The 23,580-nt window shown below is 38.7% G+C and overlaps 1 protein-coding gene across 2 annotated transcripts in view; it reads right to left on the bottom strand.

The window, feature by feature from the left end:
- Window positions 1-23,580, bottom strand: part of KCNB2 (potassium voltage-gated channel subfamily B member 2) — a 623,843-nt gene that overhangs the window by 380,384 nt on the left and 219,879 nt on the right. Inside the window, exon 1 of one of the 2 annotated variants that reach the window (XM_011291354.4) lies at window positions 5,708-5,974. The exons of the other annotated variant lie outside the window; for it this stretch is intronic. The gene's annotated coding sequence lies outside the window, so the exon portion shown is untranslated. Of the gene's footprint in view, window positions 1-5,707; window positions 5,975-23,580 lie in introns of those variants that run through there. 2 annotated transcript variants of the gene reach the window in all.

Genomic DNA, 23,580 nt, shown 5'->3' with positions numbered 1-23,580 from the left:
TGAGTAGAGACTCATGACTAACTGCATCTAGGAACTCAAGGAATCACATTTTTTTACTCTCAGGACGCTTCTGTTAGGCAACTACTCCACTGAATTGCCATCCCGTTCTGCCAACAGCATTTATGACATTTTGTTATGATTTACTTGTCTGCATGTGCATGCGGTGAGTGCGTGCTGATTCATATTTATGTCCCCAACACCTAGCTTAGGGCTTGGCACAGAGGAGGAGCTCAGTAGATACCCTGAAGATGAAACACCAAGTAAGAGTCCTAAGGAGGCAGGCAGTCCCTGGCTCTCCCGATAGGTCTTGGGATCAGTTATTCACAATTTTGCCTATACCGATATTATTAAGCTTTCTTCATTCTGCCTAATGTCAGAGTGAGTTAGGTACCAACTTCCTCAATTTTCTCTCTTCCTTGTAGACCAAGCAGTACTATGTTCACCTCTGTACCCCCAAAGTGCCCTGCACAGCAGAAGAAGTCAAAAAAATATGATTTATATCAAATTATTCCCCAGGGATATTGCTATACAGAATGATTATGTTTTTAGTACTAACAGTACCATACATCTGGTAGATTACTGGTTTTAAAAAGGGCATTTGTGGACTGGTCTGGAGACCTAAACATCATTTAAAGTACTCTTTCTCTAAATGCATTACAAGTTCCAAAAAATCAAACCTATAAAATCAACTTATAAGCTATAAGCCAATTGTAGGTTGAGAGCTGTCTGTACAATATGCAACTGAGTCGGTAAGACCTAATATCTGTGGGAAAAATGAAAATGCCAATCATGAGGATATATCTAAATATTTAAATATAGGGCATCCTTCAGGGAATATTTGGCCATTTTATCTTCCAAATTTAATCCTGATGGTATTTTTCACAAAAACAGAAGCAGTGGCTATTTAGAAAGAACTTTACCTCAAACATTATATAAACTTTTCTTGATGAAAATCTCAATTTATAATTTGATTATGCTTTTATAGTTGTCACTTAGTAAAATAAGCACATTCTAGATAATATACTAGAAAGTAAACCTGTTAAGTGATTATATTCCAATTTCCATTAATATATAGGCAGTAGGTCTTACAGAGGAAAATATAGGGACACAGGTAAAAGAAAATTATATTGAAAACTAATAATTTTCGGGGCGCCTGGGTGGCGCAGTCGGTGAAGCGTCCGACTTCAGCCAGGTCACGATCTTGCGGTCAGTGAGTTCGAGCCCCGCGTCGGGCTCTGGGCTGATGGCTCAGAGCCTGGAGCCTGCTTCCGAATCTGTGTCTCCCTCTCTCTCTGCGCCTCCCCCATTCATGCTCTGTCTCTCTCTGTCCCAAAAATAAATAAACGTTGAAAAAAAAAAAAGAAAACTAATAATTTTCTTTTAATATATGAATATATAATTTAAAAATAATAAATTAAAGATATTTAGAATACTTTATTCAAAATAATTCACAAAAGTTTTTAAAAACTGTAAGTGAAAATAAAATAAACTATCACACTGGGGCACCTGGGTGGCTCAGTCAGTTAAGTGTCCAACTTCAGCTCAGGTCATCAATCTCGCAGTCTTTGAGTTCAAGCCCCACATCAGGCTCTGTGCTGACCGCTCAGAGACGGGAGCCTGCTTCAGATTCTGTGTCTCTGTCTCTCTCTGCCCCTCCCCTGCTTGTGCTCTGTCTCTCTCTCTCAAAAATAAATAAACATTAAAAAATAAAAATAAAAAAGAGACATTGGCCAGTCAGTCATCTGTCTCATCCAGCTTTGCTCTCTGTGGCCACTCTAAGGGAAGTATTTCCTAATGTTTTAGCATTCTGATAGAAGTCTACCCAGCTTTTAAAGATCTGCTTCTAACTAACGTACCTTCTTATTTCAAATTTAAGTTGAAAATTTTGAGATTTTCGCCTACTGAAAGTCCCTTCTTTTGACCTTTTCCAAGTATCCCTGTAATCGTAACTACAGTGGTATCCTTTAATGGGAAGATAGAACTTCAAATAAATCTAGAAGCTGTGAACATCTTTACTTATTCTGTTTGGGATCACACTTAATACTTCTTGATATCATAGTGGTTAAATAGAGCCAGAACGCCAGAGTTCAAGTCTGTACCATTTACTTCCTATGTGACTTTACACAAGAAAAGTCTCTGTACTTGAATTTTCATATCTATGTAATGAAAAGTATTAGTGATAGATGCCTTATACGGTGGTTGTGAAAATATTTAATGTTTTTCAGTAAAACACTGAAAACATTTCCTGGCTGAAGTGTTTACTATAATAATAACAGTAAAAATAAACTCATTTTGTTTATATAAATAACAAAATTATTAAAATATAATAGAAATATTTATAATAATGTTTTAATTTAATTTCAATTTAAAATGTAATCACTTTAATAAAAGTTATTGTTACTACTCTTTAATAATTCCCCAATGCATTCATGATCCTCTTTGTGAATTTGCCTTAATTAATTTATTAAGTATCAAATTGTTAAATGCATGTGTGTATGCCAGAGATACCTGATTTTGAATTCTGTAATTCTTCAACTAGTTAAGTACTCAAGTTTTATTCTCAACACAGTAAAAAATCTTTGAGTAACAGGGATTATGTTTTCTATCTGTTTTGTACTGGTTCTCATCAAGCACTCTTCTCCTTATACACACTTAATAAGTAATAAGTGAATTAATGCATGAGTTAGTGAGCAGATACATGACATTAAATCACAGTAGAGATAGGTACAATTTAACCTACAGGAACAGGTACTTTTCCCTTAAAGATAACATGGTAGAGGTTGGCTTATACAGGCCAAGGAGCCTCTGATCCCACACACTGGATCAAAAGCAAGTCCAAAAGCTGGGGCTTGCAATAAAGCGTCAGTGGGAATATATATTCAGGAAACTCAAAAAGGAAACAACCAGGGAACAAGAATGGGCTACAGACCTAGAAGTATGAAGATACTTGTAGTATATAACCAGGAAATGTAAGACTGTGCTGCTCTATAAACTTTTATCATTTCAAGAATAACAAGGTCATAAGCTCTTACTTTAAAAACTACTCTGAAAAACTACTGAACTTAAAAAATATCACTTATAATGCATGTCTACTCTTCTCTGTGAAGCCTTTGTGAAAATAACAGTCATAGTGATTTTATGCAAAACCTACTTAATGAATATAGGAAAATCCCAAAGAATATTACATTCTGAAGTAAACAGAGTATCTTAACTTTATGTATTTACCTTAAAATGTACACGAGAAGAATGCCCTATCAACTTTAAGGCATTTAGTCTCTAAGGGATAGCACACTTCAAATATCTAATTACTTCTTTATAATTTATCAAGAAAAGTGCATTAGATTAGAATGAAATAGATTTTGTAGCTTTCTGAGATTTTACCAGTAATTTGGTCCACTTTCATAATGTGTATACAACACATGCCAGTCTCTCTAGAATACCATTTCAAAATGCCAGATATAAATTCAAGAAAAAAAAAATTCTTTTCAATGGTTAATGAAGATTTTCCACAGATGTGCAGGCAGGTATGCAAAAACACCTGGGCAGATATTATTTTGAGTTGCCAAGAAATGTGACTGAAAGCATATCCTGCCACTGTATTTTCCTAGCTGTCTCACTTTTTGTCACCATCCTGGAAATCAGAAGCATGGGTCCCTGTTCACAGTTGCTCTATGGTATCACCAAAGAATCTTTAAATGCCAAACAGGAAGGATTAGATAAGGACCTATTTCACTAATCCCATCTGAATATTCAGTAAACATGCATGCCTGGACAGCTAAACTGTGGGATTTGGGAGAAAAGTGACATTGGAAATAGTTTCACCTGACACACCGAGTGGTTCTACTTGGAAAAAGAGAGGAGAGCAAGAAAAGAGAGATGCTAGAATTCTCAAAGAGGCAGGCAGTGGAGTTATTTTTTGGAGTTGGTGCGTGTGTTTGTGTATGAGAGAGATCTGGAAGCACCACCGTGCAGAAGGAATGGTGAAGGTTAAAAGGGGGAAGAAAGCAAAGAGAACTGCCAACTGATTCACTCCTTTCTCCAAGAGTCTGAGCGGTGCCAGAAAAGGAAAAAAGACTACATTAGACACAATTCTATTCGTGGTAAACAACTGGTCTGAACCTGGCAGCAAGAGGGAGGGGATTATAGTATTTACTTTGTGGAGGCATATTCATTCTTTCAGGTGAAGACGATACTTTTTTTCAGTGGAGAAGAAAGTTATTTATACACTGTATCCTCAATAATCTCAGAAAGTCTACCCGGCCACACAAGAAAGCACATTTTTTACACCCTACATTAAAAACACCACCTCTAGCAGCAATTAAATGCACATACACATACATAATGGGCCCAATTACTCAACTGCTTAAGTACTGGTTAATTTAAGAATCAAGAACTCTTTAATTTAGATACCTCTCCATCGTAGTCCTGTCTTACAAGTAAGCTTTGGACAACTTTGTATTTATTCACACACACACACACACACACACACACACACACACTCTCTCTCTCTCTCTCTCTCTCTCTCTCTCTAAACAGTGAAATAAAGTAAAACTTTATTTTATACATAGATATATTTTTTAAATGTTACCCTCTTTTTTCAAAATCTTTCCTGCAAGTTACGCAGTATTGACAAGTTGGCCTTTAGATTTTTGACCAGAATTTATCCTTCTCTTGTCCTGTGAAATGCAATACCTCACTTGATGGTTATTGATAAACATACCAAGAGACCACTGTTGCACACAATGCTACACATTTAATAACAATTACAAATTCCTATTTCTCTTTTGAGCTGAGCTTACAAAATCAAATCCCAACAAAATCTAAAAACCAGTGCAAAAGCAGAAATGCGAAATGCTATTTAAAATATTGACATTATTGCATAACTTGATCAGAAGGAAGGTTGAACCTGCACGAAATAAACCCAGTGTACATCTGTGCATCCTAAATTTTTCAGGGCAATCTTGTATCTATTATTAAATCGCTCGGGCAGTCACAAATGGTGTATAAATGGCATGTTTGTGCATATTGCACACTGACGATTTTTATGAATGAATACACAAAAGTGCTTATAATTCGAGAAAATGGATGGCGGCATACTATTTTGAAAAAGGTCATTAAGCACTGGAAGCAGACGATGAGGGAAATGGTCGGTGTCTTTTGGTGCCATTCAGGGCAACTGTATTCTCAAGTCCCCTAGCAGAGTGTGTTGGAAACAGCCATGAAGCTCTTTCCTTAGAGACTCGTTCTCCCTCTTGGGAACCTTGCTACAGAACGGAGAACGCGCACCTCTTGAAGGATAAAATGCATGCATGTCTCTGTGCTCTGAGTACTGTTCATACATCAGAGACATCACACTCCCTAAATCCGGTCCCACAAGTGTGTGCGTGTGAGTGTGGCATTTACCAACAAATGAACAGAAGGCAACAAGAGCTCGTCTCCTAGAAATAACATTCCCCATCCCTTCCCAGGCAGGCTGCTCAGAACCTTTCCAGGGGCTAACACTGGAGCGCCTTCCCCACGGGGACAGAGCCTTTACACGAACAACCCTCTCAGGGCGAAGTCAGCTTCAGCTTTGTGTTTTAAGTCCACTCGGCGCCATATGGCAGTTTCCAATTCCTTTAGCAACTCAAGTCTGGCTAGGCTGCCCGCGATGATCCATTCTTAAAGGAAGACCCCTTCGGGGAGCAGCAATGCCCCCTTCACTTACCTAGCTCCCACAGACCCCGCTCAGCAGGCGGCACGGGCTCGGGCACCACAAAGGGTTGTGGGATTCCCCGCTCCCTCCGGGGCTCCTCTCCCTGCGACGGTCCCCTTCGCCAATGATCTGTCGCTGGAAATCCCCCTCCCCTCCACGGAGAGGAGGGTCTCCCCGGCTGGCTGGAGCTCCTGGCGTTTTTCCCCCTCTCCTTACATCCCTGACTCTGTTCACGGTCTCTGGCAGGAAAGCTCAACGGAGAGGCGGCGGGAGGAAGCTAAGGTATCCTTAGAAAGAACAATAATCTTCATCGATCTTCGCCCCCTTCCCCACGCGGGCCCCCATCCCCCTGCCGCCGCCGCCGCCCAGAAAGCAAAGGGCTGGGATAGAAAAGGAAAAATCGAGCGGGGCTGAGCTCGCCGCGCGGAAGGAGCCGGGAAGGCGAGCCGCGCGGGCCGGAGAGTTGCCGCTCGCTCGGGCTGCGGGCGGAGAGGCGGCGGCGGCCGGCGGGGGCGGAGGGTGGCGGGTGCTTGGTGGGTGTGTGTCTGTGGCTGAGCCGGGGAGAGGCTGGGCGCTGGAGGCGAGGCAGGGCGCTCGGGGGCGCCGGGCCGGCGCGCACACCCGCCCGCGGCCACCCCGCCTCGCGCTCCGCCTCCTCCAGCGCTCCGCGCACCCGCGGGCTGAAGCGGCCGCCGCCGCCGCCTCCTCCTCCTCCTCCACCGCCTCCGCCTCCGCCTCCTCCTCCTCCGCCTCCCCCGGGGTGCTCGCGCCTCTCGAGGTGGGCGGCGGGCCCGTGTGGCGGGCTGTACTGCCGACCGGGCGCCGCCAGGGATGCCCAGGCTCGGCCTCGCGGCGCGGGAGCCGTGCGCTCGGCCTGGGACAGCGCCCCCGAACCCAGGGCGCGGCCGGGGCGCGGGCGGGCAGGCGGGCACCGCCCACACCTCGGCGGGCGCCTCCCTCTCCTCGGGCGCGCCCGCTGCTCCCTCGGGCCGCGGGCCCGGCTCCACACCCACCTGCTTCCCTCTGTGGCTCCGGCTCTGCGGAGCGGGAGGGTCCGCGTTCGGCGGGCGCAGAGCACCCGGCGGCGGGGAAAGCCCGGGGTGCCCCGCCGAGAAGCGCTCTGGTGGCTTCGCGGGATTCCCTGGGTCCTTGCACTTTCAGCTGCTGGGCTCTCCCCGCGCCCGCCCTGACGCGCGACACTGACCCGGGGCCCACCCCGGGGACCTGGGGCGAGGAGAGATGACCCTTGAGTGATACGGCCCGGAGTATTTTCCCGGAGGAATGCAGGGCTACCCGAGAGCGCAGACAGGCTCTGACTTTCCTCCCAGCACCTACATCTCGGTTCAAGGGCCGTCGCCAGCCCCGGTAATCTCTCTTTCCTGGGTTTGAGGTGAACGCCGGGTGGGTTGGTGGCAGCCTTAACTCTTACTTCCCACGGGGGCGCTATTCGTACTCTGGTTTTCTTTCTTTTGCCCGCTCTCCCTGCGATCTGGAGAATTAGTGCCAAGTTCCTCCTTGGCGAGGCCGCCTGGTGGACACCCAGACCTTTCCCTACCTTAAGGACGCGGTAAAGACAGGATGGACTTCAATAATAACATCACTGGGCTCTCCAGGTTCCCGACCTGTATGCTTCTTAGTGAGTACGGTTACAGGGGCTGTTAGGCAAACAAAGTTGCCTAAAACACCCTTTTAAAAGCATGTAGGCCATGGCAGTATATTTAAAGCCGGACTCCCTTCGGAGTTTCTTTAGGCCAAGAAGATGGTTATTGAAGAGGGTCCAAACACACTCCGTTTTAAATATATCGCACTTAGACCTTGCTTCTCTGTTTTAGTAGCCCTGACATGCTGGGATGCACTATCGTCTATCTCTACACCTTGATTTCTCAACTCTCCACAGGCCTTACGTTGCTCTGGGTGTTTTTCCCCCCCAAGGTGCCAGATGTTGGGCAGGATGTTTTGCAGAGAAGTCGGTACTACATACGCCACCACCCTCCACCCAGGACCTGTCCTGGTCCTTTTGCTCTTCCAGAGGCTTCTCAAGTGTGAACATTAGGAAGAGGAAGACGACTCCCAGATTCCCACACCTTTATTGCCAACTCTGACCTGTTTCCAAGCTTCAGCTCCACATTTCCAGGGACCTGAAGGATTTCCACTCCTTATCCTACAGTCTTTTCACCTTCTCATACCTCTCATGTGCTTTCTGCAGATTAGTCTTCCCCAGGCACAATCCTGACCATCTCATTTCCCTGATCCCAAAGGTTCCCTAGCTTCCCCTTGCCTACCAGTGTCTGCACATCTGTGCCCTTGCACGCAGAAATCTCTCCTTCTAGCACGTCCCTCTCCTGGTCTCACATCCAAAATCATTCCAGCACTTAAAGTCCCACCTCAAATTCTGCCTCCTCCGACTCTTTGCCTTTGATTTCCAGCACATGGTTGGAGCTATCTTCTTAAAGGCCTTCCACTTTCTACAGAATATAGGTACTCTCCCTGTACAGGTCTTACTGTTTAAGTTCCTCCAGGATAGATTCCATATCACTTTGTTTGCAATCCTTACATTTAACCCAAAGCCACACACGTAAGAGATACCTATTCATCCACCAAACATTTATTTTGCAACTTCTTTCAGGCACGTGATATTTGTTAAATGAGAATTTATAAAATATTTTAAGTCTAGAAAGACTGCTGAAGATTGATTTCAGGTGTGCCTACATTTAAGTGGTATAATCTTTCATAAATTCTAGAGGTGTTGAAAATCCCCTTAACTTTACTGCCCTACATCAACATTACTGGTCACTTCAGTAAGAATTTAAAAATTTGACAAGTATTTGTTAAAAATTTTTTGACCTTGAATTTCCATTAGAGTTTAGAAATCCAAATTCATTTTCCGACTAAGCGATCATCTGTCAAGTGGTCAAATGATCTATTGGCTAAAACACATTGCTGCTATGTCCATTTGTGGAAGTGGGGTGTTGGGAGTAGCATATCCATCATACCTGAACTGTGTCTGTAACTATGCAATGATATGGAAAAAAAACAGTCTTTGGAAATCAAATCTAATTCCGCTTACTAAATTACTCATGACCCAAATGAGTTATGGAGAATAACCCCCCGCATACAAATTGTTTGGAGTAACCGAATTCTCCACAAGCACAGCCTGGCTTCTGGATGGCTGCAAAGACTCTTGTGTTGGTTACCACATTGTTCTACTGCCTTAGTATATATATATTTTTTCAGTTGTTCTCCAAACCAAAAATGAAAATGATCTACCTGAAAAGTCAGACATGTTTTCACATTGCCCCTTAAGCCATTTTTTTTCCATTTATTGATATTTATGGAAACATTCCTTTCACTTATATTTCAGTTTCTCTGGTTTACCTTGAGTTTTGATGGAATTATATCAATATGAAAGAGGATAAATGTTTTGTGTGTCAAAATGCTTCCCTCATAATGCTTGGTGAAATAACTTTAATATAAGTTTAACCTGCAGTAGTCTTATGCACATCGGCAGATAAAATTTAGACGAAGTGTTTCCTCATATATCATAATGCTGGTGTATTGAAATATATATTTATATACACAAAAATATTAAGCATAATAGGTTTTTGGTATTTTTCGTTGAATACAGTATTTGAAAAATATTTAGTATAATCTGAATAACATCATTACTGACTATAATGTGTTTCAAGTTGGAATTTCATTAGCAAATTGACTTACAGAGAGAGCCTATATAGATTAGAATAAAGTAGTAAAGGCTTGAATGAAAATTTTTTTTTAAATTTTTTTTAACGTTTATTTATTTTTGAGACAGAGAGAGACAGAGCATGAACAGGGGAGGGGCAGAGAGAGAGAGAGAGACACAGAATCTGAAACAGGCTCCAGGCTCTGAGCTGTCAGCACAGAGCCCGACGCGGGGCTCGAACTCACGGACTGTGAGATCATGACCTGAGCCGAAGTCGGACGCTTAACCGACCAAGCCACCCAGGCGCCCCGAATGAAAATATTTTAAAATGTTAAAATCATAAAGGTAATAATTTACAAGCTTTTGAAGACTAAAGAATTAGAGTTGGGTTTACAGTTTTTTAAAAAGTCAGACGAAAAGAAGTATATGACACATAAAGTAAAATCAAAAACAAGTTCTAAAAGAACAATATTTAAAGGAACACCTGGGTGGCTCGGTCAGTTAAGTGTCTGACTTCAGTTCAGGTCATGATCTCTCAGTTCATGAGTTTGAGCCCCTGTGTCCGGCTCTGTGCTGACAGCTCAGAGCCTGGAGCCTGCTTCAGATTCTGTGTCTCCCTCTCTCTCTGCCCCTCCCTCTCTCATGCTCTCTTTCTCAAAAATAATAAAAACATTAAAAAAATTTAAAAACAGAACAATATTTTAAAATGATGCAAACCTATTAAAGGGGAAAATTTACAAACATTTATGGTGTGTGTTTGTGTGTGTATGTGTTGTGTTTGTGTGTGTGTATGTATTCTGGAAGGATATACATTAATAAGCTAAAGAAATTATCTGTAAGAGTTTGAGGGGCAGGTTTTGTTTTATTTGGTATAACCTGATTCTACCAAAAGATAGGTGAATATTAATCTTATTTAAATATCAGCACCATGAGGATACTACATTTTTAATAACACACCAAATGTATACATAGATTGAGACTATACTTTCTTTTTAAATGGGGGCTAATACTACACTGGGGCTTATTGTCATACAAGAAAGCAATCATTGAAGAATAAGTGGAATTTACCACATTCTTAGACCTAATATGCCTTCTTCTGCCCTTCTAAAGGAAAATGTAGAAAAGCTGGGATAGTTTAGAGCAACTCTCAGAATCTTAGCAGCTGCAGAAATCCTACACTTGCACGTTGCAGTGAAGGCTTGAAAAATAAATGAGCTGTCTGTGTGTTCTTCATTGAGAAGATAAGTACTATCTCATTGATTCTTTTGAATTTAGTTGAGACGGATTTGGCTGTCCTTTGAAGATTTAAAGTAAGAGATAAGCTCTGAGTGACTGTATTTGTATTTTTTTAAGCAGTTCTTGGACAGAGCATGAACTTTTTGAAAAATGCCAGATGCTTAAACACAACATTTTCTGCCATTTAGTAGTATGAATGTAAGTATTGTGTTTGAGTCCGTCCTTAGTGATACTTCCAGACATCATGAGTCTGGAATTTAGTTTCTTAGAAATCTAAGAGGCTTAGGATGAGGGTTTTCTGGGGCCAGTGAACTGCAAATTTCAAAACTATGCTTCTTAGGATTTAAAATGTAACTGTGTTATTCTGAGACATGACGAAACAAGGACTGGATTTCTGGTTAGATCTCAGTCCTACATCTGTTACGTATTTATGCTGTGTAATAATACCAGGTAAGTTTTACCAAGACGTTCCTACGTGGTAGGCACTGAGCTAACTTCTTTACAGGTGTGTGTGTGTGTGTGTGTGTGTATATATATATATATATATATATATATATATATATATATATAGTGTGTGTGTGTGTGTGTATATACATATATATATATATATATATATATGTATATACACACACACACACACACACAGGTATATACAGTATCCATAATAGTTCTTTGAGTACCATCATTATTAGTCTATTTAATAAAGGAGTAACTGAACTAGAGAATTTAGCATTGAGCTAACTTCTTTATATATATATATATATATATATATATATATATATATATATATATACATACACACACACACACACATATATATATAGTTTGTGTGTGTATACATACATATATATATGTGTATACACACACACATAGATATATACAGTATCCATAATAGTTCTTTGAGTACCATCATTATTAGCCTATTTAATAAAGGAGTAACTGAACTAGAGAATTTAAATTATTTGTCTAAGATCACACTGTCAGAATTGGAATGTGACTGAGGCAGGGTGACCTTAAAATTTTAGGCTATGTTCCCTCTGCCTCACTCCACACTGATACTACCTTTCTGTCTGCTGCACTAGGTTGTCTCAAGTTCATGTGGGAAAATACTACATGAAATATTTTTACTTTACAGGATGGAAATCTGGTTAAGGTAAATGTGGGAGCTGCCAAACGCAATCTATATAAAGAGAAGAAAAGAATTTGATGCTGGCCCTGAAGGGGGATGGAGGTAGGACATACACCTTTTGTTTTTCCAACAGGTACATTGATGCTGATCCCCACCCCCCACCCCCCTCCCAACTCACTAGTTGTCTGCATGATATTTTCCTGAGATTTGACCTGACAAGGCTGGGTACATTTGGGATGAGGCATGTTGCCATGGACTAGGATAAAGGCTTTCAGACTTACATACAGAAGGTACCTGTGTGAACCATGATCCACCCAAAAGGACTGAATATTGTGAACATGTCGCCAGCATGGTGGCTCAGAAAGCTTCTGGAACTCTTAGCATAATCTGGGGTTTGGATAAATAGGAAATGGAATAATCTCCAATAACAGAGCAAGTGCAGCCACATGTGAAAAGAGCTCTCTTTGCAAATACAAGGGCATTATTCTCAGTCCCATTAGAAGCCAAAAGTGGATATAATGATGTAACATGTCCCTCATGGCCAGGCAAGGACCATGGCCGTCAGAAGCCAAGATCACAACTATAATAAGCAAAATTAAATTAGTTACCCATAGTCTTTTCTGAAAATTTTCCATGTGGACCCAGGACTCAACAAAGCAATTGGGTTTAGATTGTGGTAGATACCCTAACAATGCCTTTGTTCCCTTCTGAGAATAAAGTCTGAGCTGATAGTACATTCAACAGAGACATACTTCTAATAGGGCCATGATTTCTCAAAATGACAAAAGAGTAATGCTGCCATATTTCTTGCTCTTCCTGGTAATTGGCACTCGTGAACTTGTAAAACCTTCTTTGCAATATCAAGTAGGAATATTAATCATTACTAGGGTCTGTAGCCTTAAAATGATCATTTCTCACTACTAATTAGGGCCATGCTTTAATGTTTTGTTCTAAATAAACTATATTATGGCAATAAATGTAAAATCAGAACTTTTAAAAAGCACCCTAGCATTATGTATTCAGTAAAATTATATCAAGAATTTAACACAGTAATTACCAAAAAGCATTTAGTATTAAAAATGAATAGACATAATGAGTGAAAACTGATAGACACTTATGAGAAGGGATAGAAACTCAAATACAAGCACATTTTCCTTAAAACATATTACAGAAATGAAAGAATGTTTTTTCTCAATAACTCTAACCTTCAGGTTCTTTGATTACCAGCAAATTTTCAGTTTATGGAATTGAATATATATGTTAATTATGACACATATTCATTATTTTACTTCATATAACATATATTATTATGTCATATATATTATTTGAAGTTAAATATTGTCAACGTGCATTTTACATGTTTGGTTCTATTTATTAATATAATCTTTTTCAATGAAAAAATAACGAAACCCTGTTTCAACAACACAGGCATGTTTTAGAACACAAGAACCAGTGATTTTGACTGGAATGTAAAATATAGAAATGAAACTTTTGAGACAACTACTTTTTACTCCCCCCACCACCTCTTCTAAACCAGACCCAAGTAGGTTTTAGAGTTTGTCATATTTCATATTTGATTTAGCTAATCACGTTGCTCATAGAGATAATCACTCATGGGAAAGGAGATGGAAATTCAGTCTTTTAAATCAATCTAACTGGCATGAAAGCAATTTAATTGGACTCTCTGCTCCTGCTATCAAATGAGTCCCCCAACTGCCCCAGCTGTTGATCAGTTCACCTGACACTGTGTTGACAGAGCTGTTAGCAGCATTAAAGAAGCACGTCTTCATGAGCTTTAAGTTAGCTGTGACTCCTCCAATCATATTCCTTTCCACCACGTAAGAAAGTGAGGGCAATAGAAAAGTAACCTCTCCCAACAACAGCAACAGAGTCAAAACCACATGTCTCCTGTGGTTAATGCTAGTTGGAGCATGGAGATGAAATCTCACCTGCATTCAATAATCACTACTTGTATCTACCTCTCAAACAAGCCCCTGATATAGTTTGGGGTGTGCATCACTGGTACCTGGGGGAGTGGGTAGCCAGTCGTAGCACACACAGAGAGGAGTGTGTCATCCTCTTATACTGAAAATTTGAAATTACTCAATGCAGTAATTGTGACAACTGCCTTTGATAATAATTGACACAAAAGCAATCTAGTGTAAGGCCCATCATATTCTCTGTCACAGATTTTATTAATTAAAAAACATTCCTAATTCTTACATTCCCATGATAAATCTTGAAAGTTCATCATTTTGCACAAAGTTTATTTGAAAATTTGATGGGCACCATATAGGATATCATGAAATTATTGTTTGGAGAAGAACGTGTGTCTGTATAATACATCAAATGAAATTTACCTATTAAGAACTACAAGCTCAAGAGAGTTTCCAGGCACAAGACTTTCAATGTAAGGTTATTGGCTTATGTAATTTTGTATATTGCCTATGGCAATTACCAATAGTTGTAGAACTGGAAACTAACACACACACACACACACACACACACACACACACACACACACACACACTAAAATCCAAGTGGATAAATTGAATTAGTTAAAATGTGAATGCCCAAGAAGGAAAAAACACTTTGCTCTCTCTTTACAAACTCTCCAGTTTACTCCCTGAGGCATGAGATTTGAGTGCCCATAGATAATATTATTGTTTGGCTTGCAGAACTATAAAGTACTCCTGGCATTCCCATTTGAAAAATGTGGCTGTTGACATTTAAATGACTCCGTTAAGATTTGACCGGAAAATTACAGTCCACTCCATACACTTTATTACCAGAGGAACGTGGCCAGATTAGAGGGAATTTGGAAAAGAGTAACACAAATGATGAAAGAGAAAAATAGGAAGAGGAACATTTAAATTGTACTATTAGAGTAAAAGATGAGGAAACAGATCTAGAAATCCTGTGTCTAAAGAATGATGACATCAGTATGAATGGAGATAACATTGAGATTATAATCAGTGACTTAGGTACAATAAAAGAATGAAGTTAAAGATAAACATACCTTCTATTTTTGTTTTAATTTTTTTAATGTTTTTATTTATTTTTGAGACAGAGACCGAGTATGAGCAGGGGAGGGGCAGAGAGAGAGAGAGGGAGACACAGAATCCAAAGCAGGCTCCAGGCTCTGAGCTGTCAGCACAGAGCCCCATACGGGCTCGAACAACCCACAAACTGTGAGATCATGACCTGAGCTGAAGTCGGATGCTTAACCGAGTGAGCCACCCAGGCGCCCCTACACACCTTCTATTTTTAAAACATTTTATGGGGTGCCTGGGTGACTCACTCAGGGAAGCATCTGACTCTTGATTTTGGCTCAGGTCAAAACCTCACATTTTGTGAGATCGAGCCCCGTGTTGGGCTCTGTGCTGACAGCTCTCTGCACTTCCCTCATGCTCTCTCTCTCTCAAAAGTAAACTTTAAAAAAATAAATAAAACATCATTTTACAGGATACAGAAAGTTTTTCTCAAAGTATTAAGTATAGTAAGCCCCTCTTTAAAACAAAACAAAGTGAAATAAAACAAAAAAGATACGTAGACTTAAAGAATATAACTTGTTCATGATAAAGAGCTACTTTTCTCACATTCTTAAAAAAAAGTTCATTAGATCTTTTTTCCTAATAATACTTGCTAATGTAATGAGCACGTAAGAACTGTAATACTTTCTTTGATCATTTAAATAATAAGGCACATTACCTATCTTGGGGACCCATTTTATGTTGAAAATATAGTTATATGAAGTAATGAACATTGACTTTATTAAATATTTGGACTGCCTGTTCCATTGCTATATCCCGAAGTTATTTATGATTTAGAGATTTGAAATTCTAATAAGTCTTCTGTCCAAATGAAAACTTACTTGACTATCTCAGAGTAAATGATTTCTATACAAAGTCATGCATTTTTTCCTTAAGAAATGTGTGGATTTTGCAAAGTTTTCAGTGTTCCTATTGGATATTCCTTCCCTATTTCCTTCCCACTATCACACTGTATGAATAATTTTATATATATCACAGCCTGGCTAGTGGTTTTAGTAGCTAAAAAATGTGTAATAATTTGGGTTATTACAAGTTGGGTTACCCCTTAGAAAATTGCATGGAAATGATGAAATTAGGAAAGCCAGCAAGGTTGGCCATGCCCACCTCCCTGATGCTTCTACCTTTTCCTACTGTGGTGACCAGTACTGTTCCTAAGACTTTTGTCCATATGTAGATGACATCTAAAGCCACATTTTCCTATCCTTTATCATTGCAATTAGTGTTACATCTCTAATTGTGTATTGGACTTTCTCACTTGGATATACTGTCATGACTTCAAATTAATTCATCTGACATATTTCCTCCCCTTGATCACCATGCCTGCGAAATGGTACTACTATTCTTTCCATTGTCTGCATCAAAGCTTTGGCAGCCATCTTAACACATTGCTTGCTCCCTCCTTACCAAGTACTATGATTCAGCTGCTTACCAAGTACTATGAATTTTCTTTCATAATGGCTTCTGACCTAGTCTTGTACGTGTGCACAGACACATTGCCTCATACTCTGTCCCATTTCCAGTATTCCCTCCAGTATGAACACTTTCCCACTCTCACCTTCCTCAAACACTACTATCAACCTGGGTTCCAAGATCATTCCCTGCTGCCTGTAAAATAAATGTCCAACCCTTTAGTCTGACGTTCAAACCTTTCCATAATTTGACTCATTCCCCGCACACATTCCATTAGTCACTTTCCCTCAGAGATTCAGCCTTTCCCAGTTCATTCTTCCAACCACACCATGTTCTTATCTTGAAATACCCTCTCCTTCCTTCTCCATCAATCAGAAGTCTGGAAAAATCCCACTTACTCCCTGAAGCCTCGTTGAAGAGCTTTTGTTCTCTCCTAAGCTATACCACATTATCTGCAACTCATTTTTCCTAGAAAATGGTAGCATTTAGAACAGATATACTCTAATCTGTCAGATATTACATTGGATTTCTAATGTAACATATGTATTAAGTGGTATCTCATAATACTTTTCAAGGAGAGTTTCACTGGACATCTGTTTCTCTAATTAGGTGATAAACAAGAGAACTTTGGTAAAGAAAAAATTAAAAATCACTAGCTCTGAACTTACAATAATCTATGAAGTTCAAAACATGTCATGAGGATGGGGAAGTTACTGAGTATCTCTAAGTTTCAGGTTTCTTGTTTGCAAAAAGGAAGAGAATACACCTATCTTAAAAGGTTGTATTAAAGGTTAATTAAGATAACATATGGACAGATAACAACCCCAGAATGCTCTCAATAACTGTGAGTTCTTTTCCCTTTGTGTCTCCAAGTAGCTTATAGTGGGGACTTGGTCAGAGTTAACGGATAACAAATTTTTTTAACAATTTAAATTTTTAACATTTCTTAGAAAAGAAGTTGTTCAGTCTCACTAGACCAAAAGTATATCCAAGAGAATAGAGAGTAGTAAGGTTGACAAGGGAAGTTGGCACAAGACTGAGGAAGATGTGGACTGTCAGGCTACGAGCTGTTTTTCTCACCTAGTCTGATATATGACATGCTGCAACACTTGACCTGACAGGCAACTTCTCCTTTTAACTTGTCCCCATCGTAATATGTGAGAAGTAACCGAGGGAAAGAAGAGTAGTTGCTAGATATTTGCAAGAGCATGGACTTGGTGTCAGAAAGCTAGGCTAACTTCCTGGCCTTGAAAATCAATAGCTGTGTGACCTTAGGCAAATCCCTTTACTCTCTGAGCTTCTGTTTGCTCATCTGTAAAATAAGACTAATAATTTTCTTCTTGTGGAATTTCTTTGAAGATCAAATGTGATTAAATATATAAAATATAATTCATAAGATATGAGGTACCGCATGAATGTAAAATATTAAAAGTGACATATGTGTCCTATTTCTTAGATTATAGTATTCTTTAGATTTGGTGAAATATACTATACGGTTTATAACGCCAGACCCACAAAAAAATAAGATGTGGGTCTACGTTTATGGTGGGATGGGAGTTAAACAACTAAGTAATGGAGTGAATTCCCATTTCAGAGGAGGGCTAATGGTAGAAAAAATACATATATAAATAACAGTACCAAATGCAGTGATCCCTATAAGATGAGCACACTTAACTGTCATTTGTCCTTTTTTCTTTCCCTGTTCTCAGTGCTGACAGATTGCAAAAGCAGGCAGAAATTCCATAAAACAAACTAATGTAATTTGACTGTTTGCTAAATGTGTAAGACAACATCGACCACTAGAAAAAAAGTAATAGCATTACATCAAATGAAACTAAATCCAACAGAATGTTGCCGAACAAAACCATGCATTTTGCTTGGAGCCCAAAGGATGAACAAGGGAATGGCAGTGAGGAAGCCCCCATATGGAGACACTGCTGTTTCTGCATTCAGGCACGGGAACAGTGGACAGCAGCATCTTAGCTGGCCGTGCTGCTGGGATGTTAGATGCAATGGTAATCAGGCCCCAAACGTTGTATGATTTTATGAAGCAAAGATAATTCAATTCAAATTCAGAAATCAACAATTTGAAAATACCCACAAACTGTAAACAGAATTAAGGAACAAGTAATAATCAGTAAAATGGTTTATGTTCCTTGGTATCATTTAGGGGTATTCATCATTGACTTTCTGGTTGCAGAAAAGAAGATTATGTTTCTTTGGTAACAATAAGTAATACAAAAGCGTGTTATATAAAGAAATAAGCTTATAAATGTCTGGATTATAATGTCTATTATGCATATAGGATATTTAGAGGATAGCCCAGCTAAGTTAATATCACTAGCCTTCCTTTTACTGAAAATGAACTCAGAGCATAAGGATATGAAAAAAGCTTACTTCAAAGTCTAGCTTTGATTATACACTTTAATTATTTCTGGTTTGTATTTAAGCCCTCAGGCTTGACAGTCTTCCCATTTAAGGTAAGAAAAAAATGAAAAATTGAAATACATAGGGCTTTTAATTAAATGTCTAGTATCAAAAGATATTGTGCAGTCTCTCTTGATAAAATCAACCCCAACAGTGCTTTTGTCTTTACAGTCAATCATTAGTTTCATGCTATTTTTTAGATTAAGATGTAGATAGATATAGAAAGAAAGAATAGATAGATATTAGGAGATATATATATATATATATATATATATATATATATATATATCTTTATATCTATCTAGATCTAGATCTATAGTGCATGTTTAGGCAGTAGGACTTCATTATTTCTTTTTTTAAAAGGTTTTTTTTTAAGTTTATTTATTTAGAGAGAGAAAGAGAGAGAGCATGTGCATGCACAAGCAGGGTAGGGGCAGAGAGAGAGAGGGAGAGAGAGAATTCCATGCAGGTTCCGTACTATCAGTGGGGAGCCCGAGGTGGGACTTGACCTCACAAACTGTTGAGATTATGACCTGAACCAAAATCAAGAGTCAAGACGCTTAACCAACTGAGCCACCCAGGTGCCCCTGGGCTTCACTATTTCTAAGTTATAACATGGCATAAAAAGAAATAAATACCCATATAGGATTCAAACTCCTTATTGGAATAAGTATAGAACATTTTTCTTAATAATTTGATGTCTGTGGTCACTTAGTTGCAGACTCTGAAGTTTGTGAGAATGAGTTATTTTTAAATACCATAACAAATGTTTGGATTTCTTTTTTTTTTTATGTTTATTTATTTTTGAGACAGTAAGCAAGCAGGAGAGGCACAGAGAGAGGGAGTGAGAGAGAGAGAGTCCCAGTGCGCTGTCGGCATGGAGCCCAGTGCGGGGCTTGAATCCACTATGAGATCGTGACCTGAACTCAAACCAAGAGTTGGACGCTCAACCAACTGAGTCACCCAGGCTCCCTCAATCTTTGGATATCTTAACAGATCATATGCCTATAACTTAAGCTTGAAGCTTTATCTATACATTTTTTTAATGTATACTTATTTTTGAGGGAGAGAGAGAGAATATGAGCAGGGATGGGGCAGAGAGAGAGCGAGCCAGAGAATCCAAAGCAGGCTCTGAGCTGTCAGCGTAAAGCCTGACATGGGGCTTCAACTCACGAACCATGAGATCGTGACCTGAGCCAAAGTCCGATGCTCAACTGACTGAGCCACCGGGTGACCCGTTTTAACCTGTAATTTAAAAACATAAAGGAAAAGTCCACCTTGAATTTCTTAGGTCTTTAATAGGTAGGTCTCATTCAATAGGTATGTCTTATTTTAAGAGCACATGTTAAATTTGTAAGAACTGAGAAAAATGAAACAAGAGTCAGGTTGTCATTGGACTTCTTATGGCAAAAAGTTTTCGGATTTCTGAGTAAAATCTATTTCCAACCTAGAATTGTATACTTGGCTAAACTGTCAATAAAATCTGATGGAAAATTAAAGAGATTTTTAGGTTTTGAAGAAGTCAAAATATTTTTTTCACTTAAAAACTATTCTAAATAGCTTGTTTCCATATTATTTTTTTCCATGGTTAAATATACCTAATGTACAATTTATGATTTTAACCATTTTTAAGTGTACAGTTGAGTGGTGTTAAAATACATTCATTTGTTGTGCAATCATCACTATTTTCCATCTCCAGAACTTTTTCATCATCCCGAACTGAAACTCTATACACATTAAGCAATAAAGACTCCTGACTCCCTTCCCTCAGACCCTGGTAACTACTATTCTGCTTTCTACCTCTATGAATTTGACTATTGTAGGGATCTCATCCAAGAGGAATCATACAATATTTGACCTTTTGTGTCTGGTTTAATTCACTTGTTTTCAAGTTCCATCCATGTTGTAGTATGTATCAAAATTTCATTTCTTTCGAAGGCTAATGTTCCACTGTATGTGTATATAACGTTTTGTTTATCCATTCATCTGTCAATGGATGTTTGGATTATTTCTACCTTTTGGCTATTGTGAATAATGCTGCTATGAACATTGGTGTACAAGTGTCTGTTTGAGTCCCTGATTTAAATTCTTTTAGATAATACCCAGAAATGGAATTTCTGGTAATTATATGTTTATTTTTCTTTTTAAGGAACTGCTATACTGTTCTCCACAGCAGCTGCACTATTTTACATTCCCACCAGCAACACACAAGGGTTCCAATTTCTCCACGTCCTTACCAATACATGTTATTTTTTGTTTGCTTTGTTTGTTATAATAGCCATCCGCGAGTATGATGTATTATCACATTGTGGTTTTGATTTTCATTTCCCTAATGCTTAGTGATGTTGAGCATCTCTTCACATGCTTATTGACCATTTGTGTATCTTCCTTGAAAGAAGTGTGTATTCAAGTTCTTTGCCTATTTTTTTCCCATCTTGAAATTTAAGGTTTTATTGTAAATCTTTGGTTTTGTCTCTGTTTTTCTTTTCTTTGCCTATTTTTTAATTGGGCTGTTTTTGTTGTTGAGTTTAGGAGTTCTTTATATATTCTGGATATCAACACCTTATCAGATGATTTGTAAATCTTTTCTTCCATTCTGGATTGCCTTTTGATCTGTTGGTAGGGCCCTATAATGTTCTAAATCTTTTGACTTTGATAAAGTTTATCTACTTCTTTTTATTGCCTGTGTTTCTGGTGTCTTTCCTAGTCCAACATGATGAAGCTTTCTTTGTATGTTTATTCCTAAAAATTTAATAGTTTTAACTCTTATGTTTAGGTGTTTGATCCATTTTGGTCCATTAATGTTTGCATGTGATATAAGGTAAGGGTCCAACTTCATTTTCAACATGTGATATCCAGTTTTCCTAGCACTAGTGGTTAAAATGACTGTCCTTACTCCATTGAATGATCTTGACATCCTTGTTAAAAATCATTTAACCATGTATGTGAAAGTTTGTTTGGGGCTCTCTCCTTTATTCCATTGGTCTGTCTGTTTCTATGATGCTCACCATTTTTAAACAGTTATTTAAAGACATGTTGCAACTAAACCAAGAAAAAAGACAAGATAGGCTTTAGGGGATAGAGGTGCCAAACTGGAAGATCAATGGTGTATAATCCCCCAAACTGGGTTTTACTGAGACTTAAGGAGTAACCAGTCCAGGTACGAGCAAGGGACCAAGGTTTCCCAATCCAGACTTAGGGAAAGAAGGAGATATAATGGATTAGGTAGAATGAGAGTTTTGATAACCTTAGGAATACAGCAGACACGTGGCAGAACAGAGAAAGGAGAATCCATTTGAACCTGATTATAGGAGTGTTTCCTTTGAATGGTACAGTGCTCATGACATTGAATTTGTAGATGAAATTGTAATCCAATTACACAACTTGGCTCTGCAGGAAACAAAATTTACATATTCATGATACTGTAAACTTTAAATTGTTCATTGAACTTCCAGTTAAAAAAATTAACCCACAGACAAATCAGGAACTTAATTGCATTACAAGAAAGAATGTAAAGGTTATCCATCTTGATAATATAAAAGGTATGAAATAAGGAGATGGGTTAGGAGAGATGGATAGTAGAAAAGTGGTGTATCAATATCTTGATCCTTTATAGTGGAGGTGAAGAGGTTCTGGCTGTGGTTGTTGGGGTAGGAAGTGGAGATGTAACAAGCCGTTTAAAATTGCAAAGGTATCAACTAGAAGAAGGGTAAATAGTGAAAAATGATGGGGAAGTAAAGAAAAAGGGAAGGTGAAGTAGGGAGATATATATGAGGTAAACCTTCATTTATCAGTAGGAAGTCAGTAGATACTGTCTAAAATGTTGTAAAAACACAAAGACTAATGAGCAATGAGCATTAGTGAACAAGAGATTTTTGAGGCATCATAAAGGAACTAGAAACAAACATTTTTATAGGGTTGCCTCTAAAGAGCAAACTAGTGGGTTGGAAAGATGCAGCAGCAGACTCTTCAATCTGTTTGACTTTTCAACCACATGCATATCTTGTTTTGACATTTGTAAAGTAAAATACAAAGTGCAATGCCAAATAAAGGAAATTGTGATATCATGGGGTGCCTTGGTGGCTCAGCCGGTTAAGTGTCCAACTTTGGCTCAGGTCATGATCTCACTGTTTGTGGGTTCAAGCCTCGCATCAGGCTCTGTGCTGACAACTCAGAGTCTGAGCCTGCTTCAGATACTGTGTCTCCCTCTCTCTGCCCCTCCCTTGCTCACATTCTATGTCTCAAAAGGAAATAAATGTTAAAAAAAATTTTTTTAAGAAAAGAAATTGTGATATCGGATTAGAATTCAGAAATCAGAATAATATGGAGTACTGATTTGATTACAAAATATTACTCAATTTACTAAGGATTCAGTGATGGACATCTTTTAAATAGGGAGGGTGCCATCTGCATTTCATCATTATTCCTAGATCATAAACTGCCTCATAAAGAAGGTCTTCAAGCGAAAATGAGAGAAGTAGAGCTATTAAATATTCATCTTAAAGTGTGTCTGAAATGAAAATGTAAATCATTTGCTTAAATGATTTTCCTTAAAAATTCAATTCATAAATAACTTATTTGTTAAGAACTCAATTCATAAATAACTTATTTGTAAAGTGAAGGCAATTAAAAATGCTTAGATTGTGTCTCAGCCTATAAACATAGCAAAATTTCACTGACGCAGAACTCAAGTATCTGACCCCTTAATCTATCTTGGAAAACACACAAGAATCAGGATGTAAATTTATAAATTTCTTAAAAGACAAACTATTAGTATCCAAAACATATAAAGAACTTATAAAACTTAATACCCCCAAAATGAATAATCTATTAAAATAGATTATATCCCAAGTAGATAATAGATAAAATAGATAATACCCCCAAAATCTAATAATCTATTAAAAGTAGGCAAAAGACATGAATAGACATTTTTCCAAAGAAGATATACAGA

This window comes from Felis catus, chromosome F2, assembly GCF_018350175.1.
Source record: "Felis catus isolate Fca126 chromosome F2, F.catus_Fca126_mat1.0, whole genome shotgun sequence".
Taxonomy (NCBI): Eukaryota; Metazoa; Chordata; class Mammalia; order Carnivora; family Felidae; genus Felis; species Felis catus.
The sequence above is the reverse complement of the archived record's forward strand: the minus strand, read 5'-3'. Positions and strand labels throughout refer to the sequence as shown.